The sequence below is a fragment of the Dromaius novaehollandiae genome, chromosome 7 (genome assembly GCF_036370855.1).
Source record: "Dromaius novaehollandiae isolate bDroNov1 chromosome 7, bDroNov1.hap1, whole genome shotgun sequence".
Classification (NCBI taxonomy): domain Eukaryota; kingdom Metazoa; phylum Chordata; class Aves; order Casuariiformes; family Dromaiidae; genus Dromaius; species Dromaius novaehollandiae.
The window spans coordinates 14,751,395-14,765,344 of NC_088104.1; the positions used below are offsets into that span (position 1 = coordinate 14,751,395).

The following is a 13,950-nucleotide window of genomic DNA, read 5'->3' on the forward strand; positions in this document are numbered from 1 at the left end:
CTTAAATAAGAGCGGAAAAGCAGATTAGCTTTCTGAAGTAAATACTCTGTTAAGGACCCCAAATAAATAAAATCTATAAATACTCACGTTCATTATCAGCATAAGCTTTTGATCAGACGTGGCTGGTGCATTGGATTTATATGTCGGTAATATGCTGTGCTTCTGCCACCTGAACATCAGTATTTCAGGAAGGAAGTTCTTTCTCAGAAGCTTCATTTAAAATTGTATTTCTGTCGAATGGCTAATTGCAGTCCTGGAGATCATAATTAACAGATTTCCTGGGGAGGCCTTCCAAGTGAACAGAGAATTGGTTAAAACAGCATTTCAAAAAGACCGAGTAAGGGATCTTTGTAACAGTTAAACACACTTTGAGCTTGACTACTCAAACTATATATTCTATCTTTTAAGTATAAAAAGTCCTACTTCCTCAAGAAAAAAAAGAAAAAGACTCTGAAATTTTAATTTATTAAGAAAAGAACATGAAAGTAAGATAGTGTGTATGGGGGGGAGGGGATTGCCTGTACAATAAGATTTGTTTCTATAGACTGGCAAAGATCATTTCCTGATTAATATACTAGATTAGAACCAAGACTGTAACATTCCCAGAAATGTTTTAAGTATGTAATTTCTTTTTTCCAGAAAGCACCACCTCCACCATATTTAGGAAAAAGGTGGAATATTTACTGTGTTACACCAAACCAAAATATATTTGCTTACTTAAAAAAGAGAAATATACCTAGCACATAGAAAATACAACTAGATATATTTCTACTTCTTCTTCTAATAAATTTTTATATTTATTACTACTTAAGAACATATTTTGTAATAGAGACAGAATAGTGCTTTTCTGGGCCAAAATTTCTAGAATAAGTAGAAAAATTATAAAAAGAGAAGATATCAATAATATTAATCTGCAAAAGGAAAAACAAAGTGTCACTAAAACATCAAGTTGCTAATATGGAAATTCAGCATTCTGCACAGAAAGGGCCAAGGGCTGAGCTTAGAAGACTGTGGGTCATTAATACCCCCTCCCCCAAAAAAGATTTCCTACTTTTTTTTTTTTCAATAGGGGTGATTTCATATCTCATTATATTTCCAAAGGCTTGATCATCTTAAATCTGAAACTTTACTGAGTATATTGAAAACAGATGGAAAGGAATCAAGAGACCTAGGTAGAAAAAAAGGCTTTAATAAATACCCATTTAAGCAACATTTTAAATAAGTAAATCTTTTGCTTGATAAACCATGTTTAATAAAAATATAAATAATGATATAACGAGCATATAAACTACATTTCCTGAAGTAATTTCTGTCTTTCTACATTTCCTGAATTATTTTTATTATGAAACAGTAGTGTGGCACCATTAATTGATAAGCATTCTGCGCTATAGTTACCCTGCTAATTACAGCTTTTTAGGTCCTCTTCGTGCACATCCTCAAGCCGCTTAACAATTGGGATTGATTGCATGGCAGTTATTTTTAGAGTGAAATGGCAGAAGAGTTTGCAGAGCAGCAGCCATTTTTCTGAGTGTTACAGCTGTTTTGGAAAAGTTGGTAGAAAAAGTACCGAGTTTTCTTTTTCGGGTTTTTTGGAGGGGAAATTATGCTGAAGTTAGAGCTTCCTGTTGGATAATTAATTGTACCAAGTTGAAGCTGAGGTCAGTATTTTGTTACACTGCGAATACTGCTTGGTGACATCAGTCTTTGGAAGAGTAGCAGTTTTTCTTTGGAAACAGGACTGATAAGGTAGGCAGTGAATGAACTTTGGTGAGTCTGGCTCGGCACAAAAGCGGTCTAGGAGTCAAGTTTGTAATTTAAAAGACCAATGCTGAAAGGCAAGACTCGAGACTGTTAACACTGCATGTGCTTTTTTCTAAACCGTGGAATGAAGCAATTTGTTAACCAATGTATTTGGTGACTGTAGGTCTGTCTCCGAGAGTGCTTTATGCGGAGAGCGTGAATGGTCATGATTCGCAAGGGTCAGGGGCTGCCCAAAAGCTGTGAGTGGAAGTTCACTTCATCCCACACTGGCCTTTTGCTATCACGTCACGCCTGCCTTGCTCGCACGGAGTTCAAACGGGGTAGCTGAGACAAACAGGTGCACAGGATTTTGTAGATAACCCACTACACGAAGTCAGGGCCTGCATGTTCTCCAAACGTTTGTAGTAAAGGAGGCAAGGTTTGTAGGAAGAAGAATAAACAGTTTTATACCTGGGAAAAATGAAAGAACTTATGGGCACAAGCCCATTTTACCCTTGTAAAGATGGCAGTAGATAGGGAGACCGATCATCGTCTTTTTTTTCACATTAAATCCTATCGGTAGTAGCAATAATACCGTGGCACTCTCACGTAGCGCTGCATCAGCAGATTTCAAGTGCTTGACTAAGGAGGTGGTTTTGTCCTCATTTAACTGTGGAAGGAGCTAAAAAATAAGAGGAATTGGCTACAGTTATGCTGCGGCTTGGCAGAGTTAGGGAGAGAATCCGTATTTCATGGCTTCAGCCTTTTTCCTTTGCAGCGGCTTTGGGGATTTACGTGCACAGAACGTGTCGCTGCTGCATACCTGCTCGTACCCCTGCATCTTACAGTGCCAGTATGTGTATCAAAAAAGATTAATACAAACTGAATAGCTAGTGCCACCAGAATATGCTATGGTCTTATAAAGAGAATCGTTAGCATGCTATCGTCGAATCTATTCCAGTCCTACAAATGGTAAATTTTAAAGATAGATTGGATGATAAATTGCATCCTCCAGTATAATACTGGAGTTTGCAATATGAGGAATCTGGTAAATGAAATAAGATATATGTATTTCAAATGTAATATGCCATAGCTGTCTTCTGTAGCTCGTTTTTATTATAATCTTTGTATTTCCCTGAATTATGTGCAACTCCCGCTGGACTCCTCTGTGAACACCTAAAGATATGGATGCAGCAAGGATTCATCCTGCAAACACTTCCCAGGCTCAATTCCTGACAATGAAAATAAATAGTGATAAGTACAAATTTCAAGTATACCAAAAATACAGGCTTTTACATTTTGCAAGTAGAACATTTAATATCTCAAGTATCTCACTGTGGCTATTATGATTTCAGGAATCAGCGTATACGCTTCACATTTTATATAGACTGTGTCCTAAACTTCTTAATATTTAACTGACAGAGAGAGGTCAGAAATATCAAAGAAATGCTGGAGTACAGTTCACTTGGTATCTTTAGGGTAGTAGCAGTGGTGGCACCCCAGAAAATGGAAGGATTTGGGATAATACCCATGCTACAAAAAACCCTTCATACCACCCATGGTACTGGCCTGTGGTCAGCTGGGCTTTTTGTCACCAGCTCAGCACAAGCTTGATGGAGTCAAGCTGATTTTAAAGCTGATTTTAAAGAGGAAGTTCAGTGTCCATCAGCGTCTGCACTTTCTAACAGCAGAGGAGGATTATCAGTCTGGAGAGTGCTGGCCCCAAATTGGATCTTAGCTGAATTAATAAGGTCTCCTGACATCTGAGTGTTAGAAAACACGCAGAGCCATGTCTGGATAGTTTCTTAGGTTGGACTCCTTGCTGCAGGCAATGAAATCTCCTATTCTGGCCGTGAATTAGCCTTTGGAGCAGCATTTGGTGAGTGCTGTGACTGAGTCAACACCTGAGCTAGCTCTGCAGAGTCAGCTCTAGACTCTGCACCTCCATCTCCATCCAGGTAAGCTACCCACTTAAATGGTAATTTAAGATGTTACTGCCTTTTTCCTCCAAATTTTACATTGCTGCTAGCTGATGAATACCTCCTACCCCAGCGGCCACAGTGAGGTGAAGGATACACAATGCACCGGGCTGCAAACTGGCGTGACTGCAGTTCAGATATGCCCCTTGCCTTCACTGCAGGGACCAGCACAGAGCAAACTGGGGCAGTAACGTTGCGGCTGAGCTGCCAGGGTTCGTCTGCTAGGACCGCGCCGGGGCAGACCGTGTGCAGGGACAAAGAGGAGCCTTGCTGTGCAGGAGCGGAGGGAAGGAGCAAACACTCATGAGGGCTCCAGAAGCTTCCTGGAGGCAATCCAGGCTTTCAAAAACAAGGGAACCGTTGAACATAGCAGAAAACATTTGAAGAGGGAGCATGTGTTTGTGCTGCTTCATGTGTCACCCCTCCGAACAAGGGATGTTGGCTCAGAGATGGAGCAGTGAGAACGTCTGGAAACAAAAATGTCGGTTCCAGTGCAGTAGTGAACCAGAAGATGTGCAAGATTTTGAGAGAAAAATAGAAAGGAAGGCATAGTATAGAAATACATAGAAAAATGATTAAACAAAGGATTATGCAGTTGGCCACTATTACCCAGCATGTTTATGGACACAGAAAACTGGTTTTACAGGAACCTCTTAAATTCATGTTTTTATTGTGTAGTTAACTGTTTGTTCATCATTGAATCCAACCCAACATCAGTCTTCTCTTTTTAAAACAAATGGCACCTTTTGATAGAGATCTAGATACTTTGTAGATTCTCTCTGTACATACCCCTTTGGTAATCAGATATACACAGGGTGAACAGTGCTTATGCAGACCTTCACTGACATATATATGGCTACATATAATTTTACATGGTGAACTTCAAGGCACAGTTCATATGTCATAAGTTACGTGGCAATGCATATAATAAAAATACCCAGATGCAAATCTAAGGAAGAGGCCTTCTTGTTATCTAAACTGATCATTGCTGTACTTTCTAAATAACTGTTCTGGCCCTATTCTGTTCAAGCTTAAATCGCCATTTGCAGGAAACAGTTCAGACTTCATCCTTCCCCTGGCAGTGGTTTCTGATCAGGCAGCAGTAGTACTGCATTGCTGCTTTTATGCAGTGTCCTTACCAATTTACCTGGGAAACTGGAACTTTTAATATAAGGCATCTCTTAGAAGAAAACTGCCTTTTTATACTGTACAGTGGCTACTTTGAGAAACATACTCCACATGCACAAGCTGAAGAACTTGGTGCAGTAAGCTGGACGTTGATGAATGGCCCCAGTGCCTGCCTACATGGCTGCTTGCTGACATAAAATTAACAGGCTTTGTAAAAGCTTTATTACTGCCATCCCGTTTTGGAACACATGCAGGAAAAATTTTGAGCCTTGCCACTTCTTTGTCCATGAAGGCTGTGAGCAACAGAGGTAATTCAATTTCTCTGTGGATGTAAATGGATTTATTGCTGTACATCCAGGCCAAATTCGCTATATCTGTTTTTTTAATTAAGAGTAATTGGGCTAAGTAGCAATAGTTTAGGTTTATCACAAACCTAAAGTAGTCTCGAATCAAAAGAATGGATTTGCTAAACCTTTATTACGTTGACCTAAAATATATATAACTTTATCCATTAGGATACTAAATATTTGTGTACTTAAAATAGTAAAATAAGTGTGTAGAGAACCATAATTGCCAAAGAGCAGGCATTGCTTTGCAGTAGGTTAAGCGTTAATAGCCTGTCAATACTGACAGATTGTCACCTATCTACTTCTGTCCTAGACCCTCACTAGTAAGACTGGAATCTGGTTTTCACTTCAACAATCTTGGAATTAGGAGTCTTTATTCACATTAGACATTTGTCACCTCAGACACCTACCAAACACAAACCCCAGAATTTGGCCCAATGATGACTTTTCTGGTACTTCATAAAATAAGCTACCTCCAAACACTGGCCATGATGTATTTTAGAGAGGATTCATAGGCGAGCGTTGTGCCTGCTACTTCTGACTTCACAGAATATAGTGGCACCTTGTGGCAAGTTAAGGTAGATGCTGATTTTTTCCAGATACATGCTAGTTTCAGCTGTTTTGCAGCTGCAAGCCTAAATACATTCTGGAAAAGTACTTATGCATCACTTCCATCTGTCTATTCACTCTTTCCCAATTTTGTTTCAAGTACAGGTTACAGTGAAGAAAGACTGAGCCTTGTTTTCTTTGGTAAACTTTGGTTTATAGTGGGAAATGAATGCGAAATGCTGGATTTCCCTAGAGATGGTCCAGAAAAACTTGAAGAATGTTCACTAGTAGCTTATAAGGTAGTAGACCAAGACTTAAACTGTCCAGATCCCAACTTTTCTTTTCCTATTGTACAGCAAAATAAAATGCCTTATATTTATATGCAGCGAAATGCCATTCCCCAGAAAAGACCATTACATCAGTGCAATTCTGGATGTTGCTGTAAAATGTTTTGGACTCCTTCTGGATAAAGGAATAGCCTTTTAGCTTTGCAACTGTGGGCAGCTCCTTGATTTCCTCAGTCAGTTCTCAATAAATACTAGTAACACGAAATAAAGACCTCGGCAGCACATTCTCTGATTTAGTTAGATAGTTGTGAGAGTTGCTCTGAATTCATTTCCATGACAAGCTACAGTAGAAAAGCATTCAGGAACAAGTTTACATAGAAGAGGGATAGGAGAGTGAAGGCAAACAAGAATTGTAGCATTACTCACAAGGAGAGAACAGATTTTAGGATATCAGGAGTTGCAATGCAATGAAATCCTCCTCCCATAAATATACGTAATCTAATATTACCTCTGAGATCCCTGAATCTGCATTCTTCAAGCTGTCGCACATTGCCTAGGAAGTGACTTCTTCTGCAATGCTGTCTCCATTAAACAGTACAACGTTCATCGGGGTTTCCTACTGGGAGAGTTTAAAGACGTGATTAAAAATCAGTAGCTTCCTGTAATTACCTTCTGAATTAACAGATCACTATATGCATTTTTGTTAATTATATTTAGGTGATAGCAGCCTTTTCATTTCAGAATTACTCTTATGCTACACGCCTACCTATAGGCTACAAACAAATACTCACGCATTTTGCAGGGCACCCTGTATATTTTTGGTGCAATGGTGGATTCTGCTTTCACATGAGCAAAGACCCCTCTCTGGATAGAGCACATTGGTAGGACACACAGAAGCCACCATCTTCCATGGGACGCTCCCACTCCATAGCTACTAACAACAAGTTAGAACCAAACAGCTCTCTGTGGCTCACAACACAGCCTTCCCGAAGCTTTACCAGAAGTCACATGTGCAAAACTGGAAGCAGACTTTTGCCATAAAATTCGGCTATTAAGCTATCAGAAAGTCTGCTCTTCTTTTAATTAGAAAGTATTTTGTAGAAATGTTTTATGTATTTTAAGGTCTCAGCATTTCCATTCCTTTCCCCCTCCCCCCCGAACTTTACTATTTTACCATAAAGAACAATAATTAAGTATTAAATACAATATTTAAAGGGTTGGGGGGGGGGTTTAAAGTTACATACATTTTTACTTTTTCATATCAAACTTTTGGTTCATTATAAAGGAACATAAATCAGTGAACTAGACCTCATTTTGCACTTTTACCAAAGAAATACCTAAGCTGCCAGCAACAGTGATGAAACAAACAAACAAAAAAACCCCAAGTATAGTTAAATAAAAAGGTGAGAAATGAACGGCAGCATTTCTTAACACAAGCTTTTTTTCTTAATAACCCACATTTTAGATCTCTGAAGCTTGTTTTAATTCTAATAAATGCAGTGCAAAATTTCAATTTAATAGTAATGTCATACATTTTATATATTGTCCCTTGGGAAATACTGTGTGTAATAATGGCTGTTTACGATATTTTAATATAAGAGAGGGAGATTCACACTGAGATTTTTTTTTTTGAGCTCATCAATCTTGTGGCAAGACCAAACTTAAAGTTTCCTAGCATCTTTTGCTACTTCACTATGTAATCTTGAACCAGTAGGGTGTTTTATTGTCCTTTCACTGTTTTCCACTATTTGTCAGATGGAAATACTCACCTGCCTGTAAAAAGAGAGATGCTCAGACAGAAGCTCCTGTAGCAAATATTTTTCACAAGAGAAAGTACCTTATTACAGTATTCATCAGTGAAAATTGTGAATGAGTCATTCAAAAGTCATTGTGATTCTAGTTTTTTCACTATCATTATTTAAAGTATTTGCTAATAAACAGAACTTTTACAAATGTCGGCTTGCATTTCTCCCTCCCTCTCCCCCTCATTCGGTGTCTAATATTTCCACTAGTTCATGGTGGTGCACATAGAAATCAGTGATTTTTGACCTATTGTCTGAGGACTACTTTTAAAGTATCTGTGAAAAGGAACAAAAAATAGGTTGTTGTCCTAAAGTTTAAATTCGTTATAGAAGGAGCCATACCTCCACTGGAAAATCTGGGGATTCTACGAGTCCAGAAAATGTTGAAAATCCCTGATTATTTCTGCCTGGTGAAATTTAGACTTAGGAAACAGGAAATACAGTATGGTATCTCGGTGATTCGACCTCAGATACAGGTTACAGAGAAACTATTAAATTATGTCACTTTTCAGTCCCCCGGTGCTGCTATGCTAGTGTGAAGCAGATTTCTTCATCCTTGTCAGTGGAAAACACCAGGATGACACGTACTTGAAAATTAGATCTGTAATTTTAAAAATTAATGTCGGAGGAGTGTCCTCTTGTGGTCTGGGATATAAACTGCGCTTCATTAAAACAATCCCCTCGCTTCTGCAAGATGGACAGAGTGCTGCAATGTACCAGCAGAGACTGCGGTACGGAGCCAGGAAGTGGGGAATGTGTGAATCAAATGCCTGTTGCTTTGTTGATTAAACAGATTGCTTTGAAATATGTTCCCCCAAACAGTTCCAATCTAATCTCTTCGGAGACATGTGGCTATAAAGTATACTTTATTTCTTTGTGCTTTCAATAACTAAGGTTTATCCCTTCTTTAAAACAGGGGTTTAAAATACTGCTTTGAATTTTTAAGCCCTATCTAGGAATCGAAGTCCTAGACCTCAACTCTGCTCTGTCTCTCTGTCTGAAATTCTTATCAAGAAAGCTAATTTTAAATGGTACATTGCAACCACACGTGAAGTCTGTGCTTTTAAAGCTAGGGTTGTGAAAACAAATTGACAGTAGCACTAATCAATTTTGAAATGTGAAGTGCTGCATTTTTCATTTCTTCGCTCACCAAGATATTGCCACTTTTAAATGAAAACCCCAGTGTAAACGCTTACGTCTTGGTCTTACAAGATTGGTTTTATATCACTACATGTAAAAAATCATTCATTTTTTATTATATAAAGTTCATACTGTGATAATACAGTTAGGATGAAATTGCAGAAAAAAATTGTTAAGATTTGATACAGTTACTACTGCGGTTACTTGTGGCTGGTAGAGGAGTCAAGGGAATGTTTGGGACTGCAGGGTCGTTTGTAAAAAATGGTGTTATATATTTAATGAAATTTAATTTACAACAATGAAGTTGCATTTCCCTAAATACAGGAAGAGACAAAGAGGTGGCAGTTACTTGCTTACCAGCTTCTCAGTCTGTATTTAGCCCTAGTGTTGCCTTCTTCTACTTTACTTTGGGGCCATATTGCTGGAGCCGTGGTGCCATCTCAGGCCACGTTGCCCGAGACTGGTGCCTTCCTTGTCCCTGCCTCCCTGATGGCATTCTTGATGTCCCACCCAAGTTTGATTTGTTATATTCTTCCTGTGGAAATACCGTGATCTACGTAATCCAATTTCTGCCAAAGCATTGCCATGGGCATCCACTTTTGATGGATTTATGCATCAATTCCTTCTTACATATAGGGATAAATGGTTTCTTCTAATTACCTTAAACTGAACACAGAGAGGAGGTCTTGGCTCCCATCCCTCCCAACAGTTGGGCTATCAGAGAAAAATATCCACTCACTTTATATTTCGCCTTTTTGTTTCAGCTTTACCTGGGCCTCCCCACGTCTACGAGTCCCAGCAGCGCTTGCCGAGAACCGCTGCAGACACGGTGGGAACCACCTGGTTCCTGCTGAGGGCCTGGGCCAAGGCTAGGACTTGTGGCGGGGCAAATCCGAGCCAGGCAACAGGAGCGAGCGTTAGTATTGGGACTGGAGTTTCGTTAGCTTGGGAAGGCGCTAAATCTCCCTGTTATCCTCCCAAGAGCTGCCCAATACATCCATAACACATCCTGGAACTGAAAGGGGTCCATCCGGTGCCTTGTGGTAGTTGTGCAAGCAGCACAACTGCTGCAAGTACAGAGAGAGAGAGGGAGGCTGCAGGTACACGGTCTTATGGTGGGATGAAAAAGGGAGGGTTGCTTAGATTTGAGAATGGTTTGTATTTGCATCAAAACACATCTTCAATGGTGGTTTTATTCCCTGCCTTTAAAGTTTCACTTAACCCAAAGCAAGGGTTTTCGTTACTTTGCAATAGCTGAACATTCCCAAGACAGATGTTGCTACTGATACGGCTTTATCTGTTAGTGGTTTTTGTTTCATGATTAAACTGTTTTAGAGCTTGGCACCAGCTAACAGAAAAGGCCACAGTGCAGTCGTGTACCATTCCAGCATGCCCATCTAGGGGGGATATACTTTGGCATCAGAGGCATTTCACAAGAGTTTTGGACTTCCCATTTCAGTAAGTTAAAAAGCTTCTTCAGGTTTTGATCCAGTGCCCAGTGCAATCAGTGTAAAATGATCATTGCTACAGGGCAGGATGGATTGCTCTGTTAAGAAAATTCTTATCAGTAGAAATGTTACAAGTTAGATTTGGCTTCTGTTTGGCAGTATTTAATTACAAATTCTGTCAATTAAATTAATACCCAGCTGAAACTAATTGGACTGTATTATACTGCAGGAGCGTTTTCCAGTATTTGGCTGTTTTAGAGCTGAAAATCACCCAGTAGGTTTTGCTCTCTATTCACTAAATTCTTCAAGGATTACTGCAAAACTTCAAATTGCAGCAGAGACCCTTCCCTGACTTCAGCCAATTAATGCCATCTTTTGAACCTTAAACCTAGAGTTTACCATGGGGAGCCAAACCTAACAGGAGATGGTTTCATTAGCGTATTTATGACTAATCTGGTAGTTGCAAACCAGGTAATTCCCAGAAACTTCCTAAAGGGAAAGCTTTTGTTATCTGGTGCCATGGAGTAGCTGTTTTGAGATAAATGAGGGGTTTATCTTATCCTTCATAGGCAGATTCTGCATAGACATTAATGAAGGAATGTTTTTGCTGACTGGTTTTCCCTCTTAAACCTAGAAAACTATCTGTCCGTGTCAGAGTTAATACATTAACAATGCAGTAGGAGAAAGTGCTCTGTAAACAACATTTCCATGGCATCTGTCATACAGCATCTGACATTTTCATTAAGGGTGCATTTCAAAACTGATTTTTAATACATTTTTTCATTGTCAGAATTTAAGCTGTTAACTGATGCCATAATAAGCTCAGAGCAGAACCCCTTATTCTCCAACAGAATAAACAGTTGCTTCCTTCTTGAAATAAATCCACTCTGAAATACTAGGGTAAATTTGGTAATTTATAAATTAATATTTTGCTTTCAGATACAAGAAAATGTTTGCGTGTTTCCATTTCATCTTACAATACTGCTCCTGGACCTCAGCGTGGTCATTCAGCAGTGGTTTATCATACAGGCATGTACCCCTCTGAAGGAGTGATGGGGCTGAGTGAACAGAAGGACTTATGGAAGTGGGACTTTATAAGCAGCAGCTGGTCCAGTATCAGAACAAAGTAAAGTATACCATTTGTTACACTAAACTGACAAAGAACCAGAGAATTAGTCTTACCACATGATATTGTGTGCAAGCAGAGAGAGAGATGTTGCCCTTTTGATGATGGCAGGAATTGTTCAGATGAAGATGTAGAGCTGCTGTCTTCCCCAAGACTGGACGTGGCTTTAGGTTTGTTCCCTTTGGCTTTATTTGGTGTAGATGTTGGCAACATGTTCATGCAGCTGTTGGGAGTATAATTTTGATGTCCAAATGCAGCTGCTCAGTGGTCATTCTTTTCAGTCAGGAACAGGCTACAATCAATGTTATGGTTCTCGCTGGTCTCCTCTTAACTGGTGCTTTCTCTTATATTTGGCCAAGGACCTCCTGCTGTGGTAGGTCATTCATTAGTAGCATTCAAAGACTCCATGTGGATTTTTGGTGGAGGGATCTCAAATTCCAGTCCTAATGGTGACCTCTGGAAGTACCATTTCCATACACAGACATGGAAGAAGTTCAGTAATATTACAAAGGTGAACTCTTCTCCTAAAATGTATCACTGCATCCTAGGAATTAGTATTGGTTTCTAAATTACCTTAGATTTCTCTAATACATTTCCCAGTCACTGGAAGAATAAACAGAAAGACCGTTGCCAGCTGGTGACCATCTTGAGGCACGTCTCGTTTTGCAATTACTTCTGTGAATAACCTGTGTGCCAAGCGTTCAGCAATACGGAAAGCAGTGCAATTGAAATGAAAACCTTTAGCTTGCCATTGCAGCCCCTGGGTTTTGTGCGTTTCAAACCATTTCAGAGGTAGAACTAGACCCAAACAGAACAACAAGCATTTTGTCAAAGGACGAGTCTGTCTGTCTGTCTCTTCAGAAAAAGAGACTTTTGCTGCTGCCAAGATTAGAGAAGAAAGGGAGGGAACTGACCATCAGCATGTCACTACAATGGGTGAAGTTACTGGTACCAACGTGCTGCTTCTCACTGGGGGTAAACCCTTGTCCAGTCTCTCCAAAGTCTCATTCTGGTGAATAGAGTTTGATAGCCTGTAATCAGTTTGATCGCAAAGCAAAAGGAGAAATTTCCACCAATGTTCCAGTAGGTGGTGAACCAATTGCTTGTAACTGTCTTCAGTTTCCCATCAGCACCCTGGGGAACAATTAAACCTTCTCATGCTTGCCATAAATTACAAAGATCTTTACAATGTGAACAAAAACTTGCATATATGTAAATCACATCTTTGCAGCTTCTGAGAGAAGCTTGTTGCAACTGTTCTTGTTACTTTTCTTGTGGCCAATTAATATCCTTTAAAAGCTTAGTGGCCAACACTGTCTGCAAAATCGTAATTTTAAGTAACCCCCCGCGCTGGCTCCATAATTGCCACCTGAGGTGCAAAACATGCTCATTTTGCAGTGGGAAAAATCACAGATATACACCTGTAAAGCTGTATTTAAATCAAGATCGTGCATGATATGGTCATGTCTAGCTATAAGGAAATTGATGATTTGATGAATTCATATTCTCAATGGCAACATTTTCTAAGATTTTTAAAATTTTGTATGCTTCTAAGAGCATTCTTTGCACTGCATATTTGCATCATTAGTTTGCTGAGAACAAAGACAAAATCCAGCAGACAAATTAGCAAGTGAAATCCAGAAGGTATTCAAGGACTGCAGCTATCTCCAAGGAAGCAAAACCATTAGCCCCCCACTGGAAAACATGTGCTGCACTGGACCAGAGGAAGTGTATTACCCTGGAAAAGTGTAATAGTTAAAAAGTGAGTGCCTGGTTTAATGACTGAGCACGCGATCAAAAAGCTTCAACTTTTTTTTGAAGGAAAAAGAGGAACGATGGACAGAAGTGGAACAAAACATAAGCTGTTCTGACTGATAACTCAGATTTTAGTTGCAAAGGGATTTTTGCTCTTCCACCTCTGTCTGCCTCTGTTAACATATGTATAAAGTATCTGTTACACATTTCCCCTTCGTATCAAACAAAAACATCTCTGCTTAACATCACTCCTCTGCAGGACAAGGAAGGAGGCTTGCAAGGTAATGTACATGCAAGTCATGTTTTGCTTCATGTCATCGAGTTCAGCAAAATTTAGAGCACCCTTAATTTCCGTTGAAGTAAGCATGTCGGCATTCAGTATTTTGCAGGTGGATAGGCCATGTGCAGAGTCATGTTATTTCCCTGAACCCCATGAGTTTCAGTTACGTGATTTAATACCAGCTGATATGCAACTTGCATCATTAAGGGAAATACAATGCCAATAAAAATAAAAAAGGTCAAAGCTTAAAACCCCTGCCTGTCTGCTATTAATAAGTAAATCTGGAGTTTATTTATGGTTTGTTCTTCTATGTTCAAAAATCAACCACCATTTGAATTTGCTAAAGAAAGGTGCTTTTTTGAAAGATAA

General features: G+C 39.4%; 1 long non-coding RNA gene across 1 annotated transcript; it reads right to left on the bottom strand.

The window, feature by feature from the left end:
• Positions 1 to 513: 513 nt before the first annotated feature.
• LOC135328844 (uncharacterized) lies at positions 514 to 12,755 on the bottom strand. Its single transcript, XR_010389944.1, has 3 exons — positions 11,603 to 12,755; positions 6,539 to 6,649; positions 514 to 2,422 (listed from the first exon to the last, which is right to left on the bottom strand). It is a non-coding gene; the product is annotated as an uncharacterized LOC135328844 (long non-coding RNA).
• Positions 12,756 to 13,950: the final 1,195 nt, after the last annotated feature.